Source organism: Aedes albopictus, chromosome 1 (genome assembly GCF_035046485.1).
Source record: "Aedes albopictus strain Foshan chromosome 1, AalbF5, whole genome shotgun sequence".
In the NCBI taxonomy this organism is placed as follows: Eukaryota; Metazoa; Arthropoda; class Insecta; order Diptera; family Culicidae; genus Aedes; species Aedes albopictus.
Genome location: NC_085136.1, coordinates 290,363,280 through 290,381,424, shown reverse-complemented (window position 1 = coordinate 290,381,424; position 18,145 = coordinate 290,363,280). Strand labels below are relative to the sequence as shown.

Below are 18,145 nucleotides of genomic sequence, written 5' to 3'. Positions count from 1 at the left end.
TTCATGTACTCGGACAGTGCAAGTCTAATGCTAACATCAAGTGCACCAGCATGTAGTTCGTTGCGGTCATAGAATGATTTGAAATCTTTTCCAAAAATCATCAGTTCTGGATAGCCGTCGCAATGAACATCAAAGATAGCATTATCAGGAATTCTGCGGTAATTCTCGATATTGATGATTTTGTGTTCCTCAGGTTCAATTTTCGATGTACTCGCACAGCTGTAAGCAGCTACGTCCTTGTGGTTCCCCGCTGGGCATTGTTCCCCCGAAACATGTTGATCAACTTTTACAAGGAACGATTTCGTCGGTCCTGATGCCTCCTCCATCCTAGGTGATGCCGCATCCATGACCTCGTATCTCTTTACAAGTTTCTCGTCCAGTGTGCTCCCCGCTGTTATGTTGTTAACCGAAGTATGGCGGGCATTCTCTTCGGTTTCATGTGGGAATGGCGTTACCTTCCCCAAAGCCTCCTCCATCCTATCGGATGCCGTATTCAATACGGCATCCTGCTCCACAAACACCGCCTCCTCCTCTTTGCCCATTGCAGAGCAATGGGCAAATACAGTCTGTGATACTGTCTCAACTTCCGTATACATCTCCGTCTCAACGCTCTTGGGATTCGCACCCAGAAGGTTGTCCTCAGCTACAACTTCCTCGCTCTCGTGCGAATCTCCTCTCTCGCCGAAATAGACAGCCTTTTCCTTCTCGTTCGCTACGAGAACAAGGGCTGTCGCGCCCAAATGGATGTCCTCAAGTTTCTCGTCCAGTGTGCTCCCCGCTGTTATGTCGTTAACCGAAGTATGGCGGGCATTCTCTTCGGTTTCATGTGGGAATGGCGTTACCTTCCCCAAAGCCTCCTCCATCCTATCGGATGCCGTATTCAATACGGCATCCTGCTCCACAAACACCGCCTCCTCCTCTTTGCCCATTGCAGAGCAATGGGCAAATACAGTCTGTGATTCTGTCTCAACTTCCGTATACATCTCCGTATCAACGCTCTTGGAATTCGCACCCAGCAGGTTGTCCTCAGCTACAACCTCCTCCTCATGCGACTCTCCTCTCTCGCCGAGATGAACAGCCTTTCCCTTCTCGTTCGCCACGAGATCAACATGTAGGGCTGTCGCTCCCAAATGGATGTCCTCATCCATCGTTTCGGCTCTGTTGACCGTCTCAACACAAACCGGCTGGGAATTCGCACCACTCTCGTGCGACTTTCCTCTCTCGCACGCGCCTTCTCTTTCGGCACCAACCTCCACATACTTCCATTGGTCATCCTCGCCGAAATGAATCTTCTCACCGTCCATTATGTCTCCCTCTTTGTCAGCTTCACAAACGCGCTGGGAATTCGCACTACTCTCGTGCGAATCTCCTCTCTCGCACGCGCCTTCTCTTTCGGCACCAACCTCCACATACTTCCATTGGTCATCCTCGCCGAAATGAATCTTCTCACCGTCCATTATGTCTCCCTCTTCGTCAGCTTCACAAACGCGCTGGGAATTCGCACTACTCTCGTGCGACTCTCCTCTCTCGCACGCGTCTTCTCTTTCGGCACCAACCTCCACATACTTCCGTTGGGCATCCTCGCCGAAACGGATCTTCTCACCATCCTTTATGTCTCCGTCTTCGTCAGCCTCCACAGCGACGTGTTGGGCTGGCGCGCCCAACTGATGCTCCTCTTCTTCCTCTTGCTCAGACAGAGCCCCCCTTCTACATTTGTCGAGCAGCTTGCGCAAACGCTGCTTATTGCGCCTTCGCAGCCGCTTCCGCGACGACATACCAACTGCGTGGTACGCATTGTCGTCCTCCAACACAGCAGGGTTAGTCATCCACGCTACTCCGAACATGGATGAACAATACTGCTGCAACCGCCGAATTTGGAGATCTCCAAATTTCATCCTGTAAATTATGTTAGTAATATGAAAAAAAAAAAATTGAACATCCCGCCATAGGTGAGCAAATAGAGTGAGTCAAACAAACAAAGTTGTTGACGCAGAACTGTATGATTTGAGCAGGGCTGTCAGATAACCATAAAATGTGAATTTAAGTTCATTTTCATATCCATATTGGAGCTAAACAAAAAATACAAAAACCTATTGACGATCTTGCACGTGATGCGATGCACAGGCAAAAGAAAATTGTCCCACCACAAAATGTGCACATCAGTTTCAGAACACATTGGTTGGCTACATGCTCTTTTGCTTTGCTGTGCTTTAAACCATAATCGATTACTCTATAGCTTTATGACTAGTTTCCACCTGGTACGTAGGTACTGTGCAAAAAGATAGGACAAGTTATGATCAAGTAATGATTCCGCTTCAAAATTACTTGAGCTACGAATCCAATGGAGCTGTCACTTTTCCTTGCGGAAAAATAGTCCGCGCTATTATTCCGTATGGAAAAGTAACGTTTCTCTCCATACTGGATCAGTTGTCAAAATTACTTGCGGAAAAAGGTGGAATTTCACTTGAGCGCTCTACTTGGCAACAAGAAACTAAGCTTTATTTGGCATCCTTATCCAAGTGCATTACAGTCAAGGGGAATGACATATCCTTTTCTAACCGGAATATCCGCATTTATCCGTTTCTAACCGTCACTAACCGTTGCTAAGCGAGCTGCTAAGTGAGCAGCGGTTAGACACGGTTAGCGACGGTTAGAAACGGATAAATGCGGATATTCCGGTTAGAAAAGGATATGTCATTCCCCTTGATTACAGTGATCGGAAGCAGCTATAAAACAAACATTTTTTTTTATTACAGTCCGCACAGTAAGTCTCCTTTATCTGTCACTGTATCACGAACAGCTGCTTTTCTGTTGAAGCTATGAAACTCGAAGCATTCGATCATAAAGAACGGTTTATGTAACCCATCCCAAGCTGTAACAATTTATCATATTGTACAGAAATTGTCAAATAATATAAGGATGAAAACTCGGGAGGCATGATGGCAATATAGAATGACCTTTTCTCCAACGGTTTGTGGTTATATTTGCGCAACACACTTACACATATGTATTTCACTGTATGCCACTTAAAATCGACAGTTTGCCAAATAGTAGCTTTCATTGTTATCTGTACCGATTGAACTTTGCAGTTTTCAATTTTAAAGAAAAAAAAAAGAAAATCTTTCGCCCGCGAGCTGATCGACAACAAAAGAAAATTGCTTCGATTATATTCACAAAATATATAAAAAAATATTTCGATTATATTCACAAGTTTTTCCGGATATGTATCCGGTAGCCAGGCTTGATAATTCTCCTAAAAATCAAAAGAGTTTTGCTCGGTGCTGTCAGGCTTGTCCGCACTGAGCGCATGAAAATTTTGCTCTTTGGATTTACACCATCAAGCACATCATAAATTATAAATCTTTTCATCTTATCAGATAGAAGGATGTTGAAATATTGTAAATGTCATTTCGAACTGTCAAAAAACCGCACCACAGAGCCACACGGAGCGCGCAAAGAGATTTTCACCCGGGTGAAAACACTCTAGTGAATTTCACTTTGAACGGCCCGTGCGGCGCTGCGGTGCGGTTTTTTGACAGATCGAAATGACATTTACAATATTTCAACATCCTTCTGTCTGATAAGATGAAAAGATGTCTAATTTAAGATGCGCTTGATGGTGTAAATCCAAAGAGAAAAATTTTCATACGCTCAGTGCGGACAAGCCTGGGTGCTGTTGAGGATTTGCGTTGTGTTTTCTGAGTTTTGTTTTTTCTTCTCAGAAAATCACCGAAATCGCTTCTTCATTTTCTCGCGAGTGAGTTTCTGTCAAGCCTGCCGGTAGCATCTACGATGATTAAACTGAACCTATTAAAGTCTTTGTAGATCTTCCTCCGATGGAGGATGGCCGAATCCTTTTACCGTCTCTTTTGCGGAATCCCTCGTAGTCGCACAGAGTCAGGCTAAATGGGCGCGAATTCTGCAAAATTATTTTCATGTGAATAGTTATACCACCAAAACAAAATAGAATTACCACGCAAAACTTACCTCTGTTGAATCTACGCTAGTGTATCAAACAATTGTCCGTACAGTAATTTTTTGGTCAAAATAATTTTTCATTTAAATTTTTATAACTTTTTTATACGTCAATCAAAAACTTTTTGAACACATTTTCAAAACATTATATCTCAATATGTACTAGATGAAACTTTTTCATTTTTATTTTGTGTTACAGCTTATACCTAAGGCTTTCATATGCAGCTTCGTTTGAGGTTTTATATTCACTACAAAAAATATGAAAAATCTGTATATGTTCAGAGTGTTATTTGGAAATTTATCATATTTTGACCAATAAAAGTGACATAAAAGCACATTTTTCATATTAAGTTTCATTTAAGACGAACAAATCTGCCTTAAGATCATAACTAGTAAAAAACAATCTTCAATAAAGGCTGTAGCTTTCATGCAAGGTGACATGGTTCCATCATTGTTTTGAGGGGGTTTGCTTGGGGGTTTGGATTAAAGGTAATAACAATTGATGGCGGCTGCATGAGTTTTGTTCGCTTGGAACGGCAGCCATGTTTAGATGGAATTGAAAATGTGGCGTAGCATTTTGTTTTTATATGAAATTTATGTTTTCGTATATTAATGATTGATATTATTTTTGGGGCGCTTGGTTGTTTTCGTATGATTTGGGCGGCATATCAACGAAAAAGTGGGTATGGCACGGAAAATTTTGATTCCCTGTCATCAATTAACTGTCGGGCAATTGATGCTTTAGCCATTTCAATTTGATGAAAATTAATTTGCAGTTCAATTATCATTTCATCCATGAAACTAAACTTGTTTGCATCTGCATAATGCTTAGGTAAAAGATTTCATTTATTATGCACTGTTGACACTTTTGAGAAAGATCAACATGCCTCAAGCTATTCTTGTTAAAGTTTCATGAAGTTCTTATAATCAATCATCAGTGCAAGTATATAAATACATCTAGTTTCAAAGCAGTCTTCAAAAGCAGCTTTGTAGATCTCCTGAAGAGTGGGCCAGATTAGTCTTATGGATGTTTTATGCCTATTTTATCTCAGATTTGCAGAACAAAGAGCTTTATTGATAAGTTTTATTATTCTATCGTAGAAATTACTTCAGGATTGCCACAAAAGTATAATTGTTACTTGGGTATTTAGCATCTGTTATTAGGATTTCAAACGTAAATTTATTTATTAAAGACCAAATACGAACAAATATAGCATATGTTCTGGAATTAACTGTCATTAATCCTTCTCTGCTGATCGCTTATGTGTCGTATTTCCATTTCAGCTGGCACGCACGTCATTTCATTGGCATTTCGTCTCATTTTAACGAGTAATGGTTTTAAGTTGAAACAAATTAGAGGAGCGGACCTGGTGTGGACCTGACTATCACGCCGAGGATCTGGGATCAAATCCCACTCCCGACAAACTCACAAAATGTGAGTTCTTCCTTCGGCACGTAAAACGTGAGTCCCGAGATAAACTATGTAGTATTCCCGAAACGCAATCATGCCAAACTGAAGCCAGAGCCAGCCCAATAGAAAACATTGACCCAGAAGTTGCTGTGCAAGTAGCTGAAAAGCATTGGGCAAGTTTGGCTGAGACATCGAATTTTATGAATCGATTTGAATCGAATTAGCAGAAACGATTCACCGATTCAATCGAATGCTATGAATCGATGTTATATTCGGTATTATAAAATGTTGCAAAACCATAAAATGATCTGTTTGCAGCATGACGTACAAGTTCATGAGATGATTTATTTGTCTCAATTAATTAAATAAAGTTGAGATTATACGAGATACATCGAACCGTCTCTGGAGGAATTTCTGGATGAATCCGTGGAGGAATTCCTAATGAAATTCCTGGAGGAACTCCTGTAGGAATACCTGAAGGAATCCCTGGAGGAATTTCCGGAGAAATTCTTGCATGAATGTCTGGTGCATATTCTGGAAGAAATCTTGAAGGAATCCTTGAATTCCTGGAGGGTCCCCTTGAGGGAAATTTGGGAGGAATCCCTGGAGGAGAAACATCTTGAGGAATTCCTGGAGGAATCCTTGGAGAAATTGCCGTAGAAATTTTGGTCCCAATGCAATTCCTGGAGGAATTCTTAGAGCTATACCAAGAGGAATTCCCTGAAGACATGCCTGTTGGAATTCCTGGAGGAATCTTTAGAGGAACTCCTTGAGAAATCTCCAGAGGAATTCCTGGAGGTATCTCAAGAGGAACACCCGTAGAAATCTTTGGAGGTATTGCTAGAGGAATCTCAAGAGAAATTACTATAGGAATTCCCGGACCAATCCCTGTAAGAATTTTTAGAGGAATCCATGCAGGACGCTTGATGGTTTTCGCTTCCCCACGAAAATATTAATGAGCAGTCATGCTGAGGCGGGTGATTGCGAAAAATGTCAAATATTTTCAGCTGCTAATAACTTACTTGTTCTAATAAGTAATTTAAATCGATTTGCACAAATAGCTAGAGCACACTCATTTCACATAATAAAATCTTCTTTTGTGACATGGGCTGGATAAATCAATAGAATGCCTTGTTAAATAACAAATATTTACATCAAATCACATTTACACATTGAACAACGTGTAAATGGTTCGTTATAAAAAAAAATAGCACAAAAAAAGTTCAACAATGAACCGCAGTGCACTAATTACATCGACACGTTTTGATGATACAGAAAAATAACATTTTTTGGAAATTTCTATAAATGTCATTTACGGGAAAAGGCTGTAGCCAAAGCAAAAAAAAAACAAGTCAGTATCCCCATTTTTTCTTATTACTGTTTGAGTGTGTAGATGCTAAAGGTAGCTGAGAAACCATTTATTTTGACCAACGATTTCACAGACGCAGAAAATGCGTAAAAGTAAACTCTGAAAAGTCGTACAAAGCAGTTGCTCCAACATCACTGCAAAAAATACTGTACAAATTACTACGTTCAACTTTCTTAAATTTTATATTTTCCATGGACGTACATTGTTAAACCTTTATGATAGTTAAATTCAGATTGCCATTTTTAAAGATCATATATTTTAAGAGCACATTCAAAGCATTCCCGTTATTTAGTGACCACCCGTTATATTATTGTAGTTGAGTAAAATGATCAATCAAAAGTTGTTCAACTTTGAATAAACTACTTGTTCAATTGTAGATCATATGTGAAATAACGGCATCTAATGCAGCGGAAGCAGCTTGTTTTCTGTCATTATTAAAGCACTATTAGGCAGATGAAGTGAATATCTGAACAACTTTCTATAAACTTCTGTTCGATTAATTATTCAATGTGCAGAAATATGGTTAACAAACGTGCAGTTTTCAGTGTTTGAAACATTTATTCGCAACTTTGTTCGACATATTCTCTTGTTCAACTGTCGGCGCTTTTGTAGAACATTTGATCAACGCGCATGCTTATTAATGGTTTTGAATTGTGATTTGGGAGCCCTTTACTGGTGGTCGGATGAGACCAAAGCAGCAATCAAATCCCGGAGGAAAGCGCTTTGAGCATGATGATTAACCTGGTCGAGTCAAGTACAAGACACTGAAGACGACCTTACAGTTGAGGTCGAAATACGTATCTGTCAAAGGATGCAAATTCTTAGTGGAATTCAAAGGAACAGTACTTAACGCGATTTTCTTTTATTTTCGCTTTGAGCAGTCAAGCGGATGAAGGGAATACAGTAGACGTTCGGTCGGTGCAAGCGGTTTAACTGCAATGCCTTTTAACTGCAAGTCCAGTAAGTGCAACAAATTTGCAGTTATCGCACCGCCAAATGTCAAAATGGTGCGCCATGTTAGTCCAAATGAACAGACGGATGAAGTTCACGTTCATTTAACGTCAGTTGATGATTTGTTGACACTGTCAGGCGTTGCAGTTATCGGATTTTTGTTCGCTAAGTGAAACGTAAGCATATTGCAATTATCGAACGTCTACTGTACCAGAAGACGAACTCAAAAAGAAATCCGTATTGGATCTATATCGCGTATCAGTGATAGTCAATCTTCAGCTGAACTTTGGAGTCGTATTAACCGTATTCAGGGTAAACGACGATTCAGAGGCATAACTCTTAAGGTAGATGGAGCCACCACTGGCTGACTACTTCCATAATCTGTCATCATTTGAAAAGTACCCCACGGAATTCCGCAAGAGACATTCAACCCCTTAATCGGCAATCCGAGATTTCAAAATATTACCAGACAAGGGTTAAAACTTCAATCTACCTTTATCCATGCGAGAATTGGAATTCGCTGTTAAAAAAGCTTCAGGACAACCCGCCGGCCGAAGTTGTTTACCCAATGATTAAACATCTTACTCCACAGGGGAAAAGATTCTCCTAAATGCCACAAACAGAGAATGGGTCGAAGGTACTCTGTCAGAGTCAGACAAACTCTAAAATTTATTAAAAAAGCTTCTGATAAATCAAGATAATCGAATTCAGAAGAATGCAATGCACTATAAGTTCTCCTATTTTGAGCATGAGCATGTGATTGACCAAAGCAATCGAAATTGCACAAGGAACCAATGAATAGGGCTAAAATTCAGCTCATTACTACAAATCTAGTACTTCACCGATCTGTCCTATTATAGTAAGGTCAATTACGGCGCCGGTCACGTCCTTGCGGTCATCGAGGATGAGAGGAAATGTTAGTGATACAAACGTTGTTATAAAGACCGCGAATCGCTGCATCTCCACGTTTGTCTCAGGAAGGAATTTTTGTTAGTAGGGTAGGGTACATTGTCAATCTGGGAGTCACCTATGGTTGGTGATGTCATTTGACAATGGATTAATAAACACTAACTTTCGCGCACATTCGTCCACTTTTCTATACGAAAATATATCTAAGGTGCCGGCCAGAGTGGACTCGTCACGCGGCGCGATGCGGAAATTTGCACGCAAAGGAATAACAATCAATAATAAGAAGCTGTCAAATCGTATGGAAAAACCGCGTCGCGTCCACTCTGGCCGTACCCTAATAAAAGAAATCTTGTGGCGCGTCTCCACCCCATCAGGGAGTAGAAACTATAAGCCCATTCCACGCAGGAATCAACTGAACATAACATAGGACACATCGATAAACCAAATCATATACATTCACAACATGTTTCAACGTAATACTAAACACCCGCGCATCTAATGTTTTCGTTTTCACGCGAGATAATTGTGAACGCTATGCTGCGATACTCACTCCATACAGGAGCGATGCATGCACAGCAAAGAACAACACTATACTCACGACCATTTTTCCTCACTTTTTAGATTGTTTACTAAAAAAGAAAATCTTATCGCGTGTCTCCACCACAATAGAAGTCTTTAGTTCAATCCACACAGGAATGAACTGAACGCGACGCTTAGTTATATTTACTAAAGAATGTATCGTAGGATCATGATTCACTTTGGTCATATAACTTTTTGATTTTGAATCATGCCGTGAAGACTTTCGCGCTATTGTTCGCTTCACGCGGAAAGCAAACAACGGATCATTCACATCAGATAATTGATCGATGTTTCTTCTCAAAACTTAATCTAGTCTGCAAAAAAAAGAGTCAGCGCCGTTACTTGAAGTGACGGACTATACAAAGTGTGCTTTAGAGAATACAAAATAAAGTCCACGACTATCTAAGTCATGTTATTTTACAATGAACATTCACAATAAAATAATAGCATGAAACGAGCTCACCCATTTATGTGTCTCCATCGCTGGTTGTCTGTGTATCTCGACGTCAAACAAATCACAAAGGCAAGCGCGCACTAATTTGGATAATTAGCTTCAAAGCTACCGCTCGACCGAACCACCCCTAACGGAACTAATTTTGGCTCACTATAAGTTCTCCTATTTTGATCCGATAAACTTAATTCACACATTTAATGATTACCAGTTTTTGAATTCGTAGACATATGGTGGTATAATTAAACTGATATTTTAAATGTAAGATTATTGCAGTGTTACTTTTAAAAAGTATAGTAATTTAGAAATTCATCTAATCTTCTCTCAAATACGATAAAACTGTATCTGTAAGTCGACACACTAATAATTTAATAAGTTTAGTTACGTTTCGGTACAGATTTTTACCATATGATCGATAACGGCCATTTTTTTCAAGTTTTGTTATCGATCGATGAAGTTGTTTAAATATATGTAACAAAATAGGCTAAGAAATCAAACTTTGAACTAGTCAAATTGTAATCTTAATTTGAACCATTTTGAAATTCATTAAAACGACATACTTTTTGGGCAAATATTGTCCCGAAAAAGATGTTAAACAGTTTTCCGTAATATAACCTGATAACATTGACTTTAAAAGCATTGAATACAGCTTTTTTATCATCGAAAATAAGCAATTGAAAAATCACTGTTATTTCACCCATTTTCACTGTGATTTCACTCATTTTCGGTGCCCTCGTACAGCACATGCATTGTATCACACGCAATAGGTGAACACGTGAAATGAAAGCTTATTTATCGTAGAATCGACCAACCGAATAATATTTTGCATTATTTGTCATAAAATTATCAAATTTAAGTAATTCTTACTTGGAGAATGTTATCTTAAGTTGAACCATTTGTAATCTAAATTTGAACTAGTAAACGGGGGTGAGCTTCCAGTGTTGGCCAGTAGACTGCGCTAGTGGTTGCTTTGTTTACTCTTGGAGGATGAAAAATTCCAAATTTTGTTTCCGAATTCCTGAAGAGTTTTGAACATTCTTTGTTAAAATTCCACTGCCTTATGAAAAATAGTTATGGGAATTAGCAGATCCATGTGTTTTTCTATTGTTCAGCACGAAATTGGCTGTTGTGGGAGCTGCTCGAGTTGCTGCCGCCAGTAGTTCAAATTAAGATTAAAATTGGTTCAAATTATGATTACGATGGTTCAAATTAAGATTAAAATCATTATTGATGAACATTTGAATATTTTAATGAAATTCGGTGCAAATACAAACTTTTTACCATTGAACAGAAAGCTTATACCCGTGGCTTTCATGTACAAAAGATTTTGCCGAAGTAAATCATTTCCATGTGGTAGAAAAATCAATCAAAATTTGCGCTGCTTCAGAAAGCCGCAATTTGGTTCAACTTTTGATTACCTACCCTAAATAGTAAAGAAGAGTCGACATTAACATTTAAATTTTGATAAAGAACTTTAACGAAGTTTGTGAATTGGTTGATCGGGATATGAGAACTTATTGGACACGGTGTACACACGCATTATATCTACGTAAAATTAAATTCCATTCGGAAGCATCTATTAATTTTGAATTCTAGTACCTATATTCAATGATAAAATGTGTCAGATACTTACCTGAATGAGCACCAGAAAGCACTAAACACTCTGAATAAAGAAAAAAATAAAACACAAATAAAATTAAGAACGCTGTTCCCGTTCTAACGAACCTACCGCGCCGATATTTCAAAGTGAAATGACTTGACCAATCCATTGGTGTTCATGAACACAAATCACTCGGTCCGAGAATTAGACAAGGGGGATGATTTCCAACCAGAATGTTCCTTTTCTGATTGGAAACTGCCCCGCGCGGCGTCAAAATTCTCGGACCGGGTGAATTTGGTTCATCAATCGATGATTCCTAACAACTACACTAAACGAAGACCCTTTAAGAAATTCACTCTAATCGTTATGAATTGGGTTCTTTAGGGGTATCCAGATTAGTCCTGTTCAATGAAGTAGGTTGAACATTGTTGAAGTTTCTGCATCCTGCTCTTACCTATTCGTCAACAAATGGGTAAGATCAAGATGCAGCAACTTCAATAATGTTCAACCTACTTCATTGAACAGGACTATTATTTCATAATCGAAAAATTAGTCCAAATCCAAAATTTCACTAATGCTTTTAAAGTTTGCATGCGGATTTTTTTTTATTTGGAGCGTACTTACGATTGAATTGTAATTCTAAGGAAATAAAAGTTGTTTTATTTTATTTATTTATTTATTTATTTTTCTTTCGATTATCACTGTGGTACCTTGTGGTATGCACATAATAAATTATTGTATTACTCTATTACGTTTAGCGTGTATGTTTACATTGAGTATCTGTCATATGCGGAGATGTTGTTATTGTTGTCTGGAGTGTGAATCATTGTATGTAATATTGAAGTATCGGTAATAAAGTGTATACAAATAATGAATACAGTTGTTGAATAATCATTACAGAGAAAGATTCTCACATTGGCGACGAGAACGGTGAACAGTGCATGTGAAATTAGTTTAGTTTCTGTTCGGGAAGTGTTGTCTTTGGAAAAAGAAAGATATGAGTGGTGTGTGTGTGTGTGTGTGTGTGTGTGTGTGTGTGTGTGTGTGTGTGGTGCATGCAGAGTGGTGATGACCTCCAGGTGATGACTTGTGATTGAATTTCAACATTGGAATCAAAAAGGTAAATATTGTGTACTAACTGTTCAATATGAATCAAACAATCTATTTGTACCTTCGACTAATGACAATGATCAACCTGTGAGAGATTTTGATGGTGATCGGTATTGTTTAGTTCAAATCGATGACAATCACTATTGTCAGATAAAGAAATAAAGAACTGTGAAGAAAATCTAAGTTTTGTTGATTGTGATATCGATACTCGTTGAATAGGGTTGTTGTCCTAAATCTAGACTCAAATGCTGAATGATGAATGAAGTATTGATTTGTTAACCGGATGGCCGAGGAAGGCGTAGAGGTGAAACAATATTTTGAAATCAAATTTTGCTGTTGCTGTTAAAAGCCAGTGAAGGCGATGAAAGCCAATGAAGGCGATAAAAGCTAATGAAGGCGACATTCTTGAAATAGCCGTAAAAGGCGGAAAGGATTACAGATAGAATAGCCGTTGAAGGCGGAAAAATGTTATAGGCAGAAGAGCCGACTAAGGCGAAAAACTGTCGATGGCGGAAAGATCCGTCGGAGAGTGAAAAGCTGTTGAAGGCGGAAAAAGCCGTTGAAGGTGGAAATGCCGTTGAAGGCGGTAAGACCTGCAAGGCAGATATAGTCGATTCTTTGTAGAGCCGTATAAGGCGAATTGTGCTATTAAAAATTAAAGTACTAAAAACGCAACAGTGTCGTAAATTTCGTAAGAAACAGATTACCAGCCAACGCAGATTTAAGGGCTGTTTGCAGATCAGAAGGAATATCTCGGCCTATCTTGAGGCATGGGAAATTCCTTGGCTGAATCACTCAAGAAACCGTTTTTTCTTCGATCGCAGTAGGCAGTTGCGAAGAAATGACAGTTCAAATGGCAGTCACCGTAGAAAGTTTCTGCCAGGAATCGTTCTAGAAGTTTCTTGTGCGATTTCTCTTGAACTCCAATCTGGGCTTTTTAGTTAAATTGAACCATTAAAAATGAAATTTCACACCAATAAAGTGGCAGCTGAGAAGGCGAAAGACAAAACTAAACTTTAGGCTGAGCGTGACTAGAAAAACAGGAGCGAATAGTATTTGAATATGTTCCAAATGCGAACATAACTGAGCAGATACTGAGATTGTTGTGGACCCACCTCAGGTGATATATATTGAAGTTATCATTGCTCAGTAAAGTATAATAAGTCTACGGAGACGTAAAAAGGGTTGGCTCTTGAAACCAAATTAACATGAAGACATGATTTAACTAGTGCTTTGTCCTCTCTTACAAGACTAAAAATGTAACTTCAAGAAAATTAACATCAATGTGTGAGAATAATTAAACTGTCTTGGTAGTTTGCAAGATAGGAAGTCAAAATAAAGCATTCGTTGAAGCTAGACGACATATTCAGAGCAGTTGCTAACCACTAACCTGTTAAGTATCATGCTAGTCAAATGGCTAGTTGAATTGGATATTTAAAAAAATCGAACAATAAAAAAAATGAAACTTTTCGGCTTAACTAGAAGTCTCAGGAATTCGAGTAAAAAGCGCTTTATAACCTATTGAATGCCACTAAATGTTTATGCGATTCAAGTACAGTGAGTTCTTGAGTAATCACTTCTGAAGTCTTTGAATATAAAATGTATCGGGTGTGGTCAGGAGGGGCATTTTGACTTATGATTGCCTAACACTGGATATAGTGCCATTTTTGCTAATGAGTGGGCCATCTTGCCAAGAACTGTGGCACAAGTTAGAGAACAAGGTACAGCAGTACGCTCAACAACAAATTCTGCACAATAATTTCCTTACAGGAAGAGACAAATTTTGATCAGTTAAAGAAGTATTGAAACTATTATTGAGGAGAATAACGTACAGTATATCAAAAGCACAAGATATTGGAATAATAAAAGATAATCATTTCTGTAGCTACAGGAATAGATATATCTAATGAAAGCTGGATTATGAGGTTTGTTTTTCAGTCGAGCTTATTAATGCAAACAGGTACCATTTACTAACATGTTACCTTGTTTGAATTTTTAAACTGAAAAAAAAACTGCAAATATTGTATGCATGTGTCGCTCACATAGATTTTTGCAATTTGTCATAGATAACCCTTTTCATGTGTAGATATACATAGTTTATATAAGGTCCATCGATTTTATGTGTGATCCAGCGTGGAAAACGAGTATGTGTGTACAAATAAAATTTATATATCAAATTCATGGATTTTTACCAATAAAAATGCGTGTACATGTATAAGTGATATTTGTGTTAATAAGTTTATTGAAAATATGAATAAAAACGTGCTTTAAATTGTTTCAGTACAAAGAAATGAATCGTAGAGGCAAGCATAAGGGCCATCATGACACAGACAATCATGGTCAGTGTGCACTACGTCAGACTTGTAGTCGTTAACAAAAAAAATGAGGATGTATTTCATCGAAAAAATGTGAAATAAGTGATATGTTAGACAGATGATTGGGCTTTGCAATAATGCAAAATATTCTAGTTAGATCCAACGAACTGAGAATATTATCAATATGATGAGCATATGTAGAAAATCAGAGTTACTTAAAGATAAAAAGTTCTAAGTTTTGACGGTATATTGAATGCGAATAATTTGGAAAAGGCTTGTTGAAATAGCATCATTAGGTATCTAGAGTGAAAACATAACATGTTGAGAGGCGTTTGCAATATTTTGGAGGTACACCATTAAAATAAGTCCTACAGTTCAGAACCCAAAAGAGCGACATCAAAGGAACAAATTTTTGGTTTTGTAATGTTAAAATAGGTGTGATTGAGCACGAATCACCAGTTAATGCGGGAAAATATGCATCGTAGAATGTAAACCTATTCAACGACCAAACCGTAAAAATAAACTCATTCAGTTTTAAAGGTAAATGGTAAATCATGAGAATTCCGAAATTATCGGAAACATGATTCCTAAAAACGTGGACACCTATTTATTTTGTTATCTGGAGAAAATTGCTTTGTATATAATAATTGGCTACTATCATTACGTTTTCGGTTGGAAGCCGAAGTGACTGGCGGTGCGAAAATTGATGTTTAACCTACTTATAAACATAGCAACTCGATTTAGATTAGTGCTAATTTCAGCTCTTAAGTAGCTTAATGATGCGCAATACCAGCAACCAGTTCAAATTTACGTCACAACTGCAACTTTGCATGTGCTTAAATGCATGACTTCGATTTGGTACTGCGACGATGATGTATGTTTTAAGAATTTGAGATAATTATAGGATTACAACATGAAAAAAAAGAATGAATATTAATATTCTACTATACTTTCAAACAGCTAGTGCGGGTGCGAGTTATGTGAACAATATATATTAAATATAATCCAAAAACTGGATGTTTTCAAATTACTATTTAGCTAAAACTAGTATTACAAATATTGCTTTGGACAAGTGACGTTTTTCGAAATCGTGATTTGATTTAAAAAAAGTATCAATCCCTTCGGTATTTAGAAAACAAAATCTGTAAAGCCAAACTTCTGAATATATTCTGAACAAGAAACGAGTTCCAGCAAAGTTCGCTAAAAAAACATGAAATGAAATAGTGTTTGTATGACACTTGGACACTTTGGATCGAAAACGAGTTAATGGATATTGATAATTTTTCCACTGTAACATTCGTGCAGTGTTCCGACATATTAGTTAAAAAAATGTCTGAATAATAATCTGAATATACATACCTTTTGTATGATATTCTTCTATGAAAGGACATGTCAAAAAAAATCAGTGGGCAGTATACAATGTTTGCATGCTAGCTGTCATTGAAAGCATTTGAGAAGAGGAAAGCAATTCAATTAATTCATCAGCAAAGGTAATATTTAGCTTGACACTCAGTATCAAAAATATTTTGGGATTTGGGAAAATATTTGGGTCAAAATAATATTTCTTTTTAGGTACAACCACAAGTAACGGCCAAGTAATTTACTAAAATGCCGAGCAGAGATGGATGACCAAATGGATGACTGTACTTCTAATTCTGATGTGAGACTGAAGCGAGACGTTCATAAACTGAGGAGACTATAAGCGAAACAACGTGGAGTGACCTTGCTGCGGATCTGGAGAAAAAACGAGATGTGGTACCTTGTGGTATGCACATAATAAATTATTGTATTACTCTATTACGTTTAGCGTGTATGTTTACATTGAGTATCTGTCATATGCGGAGATGTTGTTATTGTTGTCTGGAGTGTGAATCATTGTATGTAATATTGAAGTATCGGTAATAAAGTGTATACAAATAATGAATACAGTTGTTGAATAATCATTACAGAGAAAGATTCTCACAATCACTAGATACGGCTAAGCCCGATTACGGTCCATCTCGCTTGTTTTTTTTATCTAGCCATCAATACAAAGGAATTGGAACGCAATAAAATGATCTTATATTTACTCAGAAAAATGACCGACATAAATTCGTTTTTGTTTTTCTGTTGCGCATTAAGCTACAATATGCACTAGTCCAAGTCGAGTCACGAATTTCGAAGGTATTCAATTTTCGCACCCCAGGTCACTTCGGATTTCAACCAAAAGCATAATATTTTATTCACTAAACAAAAACAACCCAATTATGAAACGGTCTTTGACATAATTTAGACCTTAGAAAAATGTTCAGTTACCTAGTTTTTGTCGTTGCTCGGATTTTCGTTTCTCAGTCGCTCAGTCACAGTGTGTATATGCGTCGATAGCGTAACCAGTTCTATGATCACTCCTCACGTTTACGGTGCATCTAATTAAGTTTCTGAATAGGCTGGGGGGTGACATCAAATTTTAGGTTCTAAACCACTGTCTTACACATGATTGGATCGTTTTTGACAGTGTGTTTATGCATCGATAATGGAAATGGTTTGCCTATCACTTAAGATACATCACCAAACTCGCCCGCGGTTAGTATGTCTTAACATGCATTAATTTTTGGAGAATAGGCACCCGCAGCTGCACGCAAAAACGGCTCCGCTCAAAAATGTGTGCGGTTTGCACATTTTTAGTAAACATCCATGCCGCACATGACTGTGTTGGAAACACACATTTTTTTTAAATTGCTCGTACGCTCACATGAGCATGTATTTTGCAATAATTTCGACATGGCAACCTCACTGGGTTTATAAACCACCTTCAAATACCGAAAAATATTGATATTTTGCAAAAATGTGAGCGTACGAGCAATTTTAAAAAATGTGTGTTTCCAACACAGTCCCTGAGCGGCATGGGCGTTACTCAAAAATGAGAGCTTTTATTTTAGAGAGTGGGTGCCTGGTACTGTGGTACTCATATTTTAAGAAAGTTGACAGTAATTGTGGACTACAAAGGTGATGATTTTGTTTCCGGTTTTCGGTGAGAAAGTGAGGAGGGAAGATTTTTTGCTTTCTTTTACTCATACTCCATAAAGAAACCCCGTATGAAGAAAGAGTGTTTCCCGGCTCATCAACCTTCGTAGTCGCGAATGATACCAGATTAACGTGTTTTACACATGATTTTGGAAAGAGTATCTACGACTGGTTTGACACGTTAAATTCAGATGTTTTCCAACTAGTAAAAATACATGTTCGGAATCTGTGGTTCGAACGTGTAGAATATTTTCAGTGTTGGTTAATTTTGAAGACGAAAAATTGAATTTTTGATGTAAACAAACAATTTTCTCCTCATCTCTCTACAATTGGGGGTCTATTTTCTACAGGGTGTTAGGTTCCTGAGTGCAAACTTTTTAAAGAGTGATAGGGTCTTGCACCATTTGGGCAGGTGTACCTATTTTGGGCACTTGCCGCTATAACTAAGTCAATTTCAAACCCATTGATTTGA

At 37.9% G+C, this 18,145-nt stretch overlaps 1 long non-coding RNA gene across 1 annotated transcript; it reads left to right on the top strand.

The window, feature by feature from the left end:
- Window positions 1-11,952: 11,952 nt before the first annotated feature.
- LOC134285694 (uncharacterized) lies at window positions 11,953-16,594 on the top strand. Its single transcript, XR_009996552.1, has 2 exons — window positions 11,953-12,365; window positions 16,243-16,594. It is a non-coding gene; the product is annotated as an uncharacterized LOC134285694 (long non-coding RNA).
- The last annotated feature ends 1,551 nt before the right edge of the window (window positions 16,595-18,145 follow it).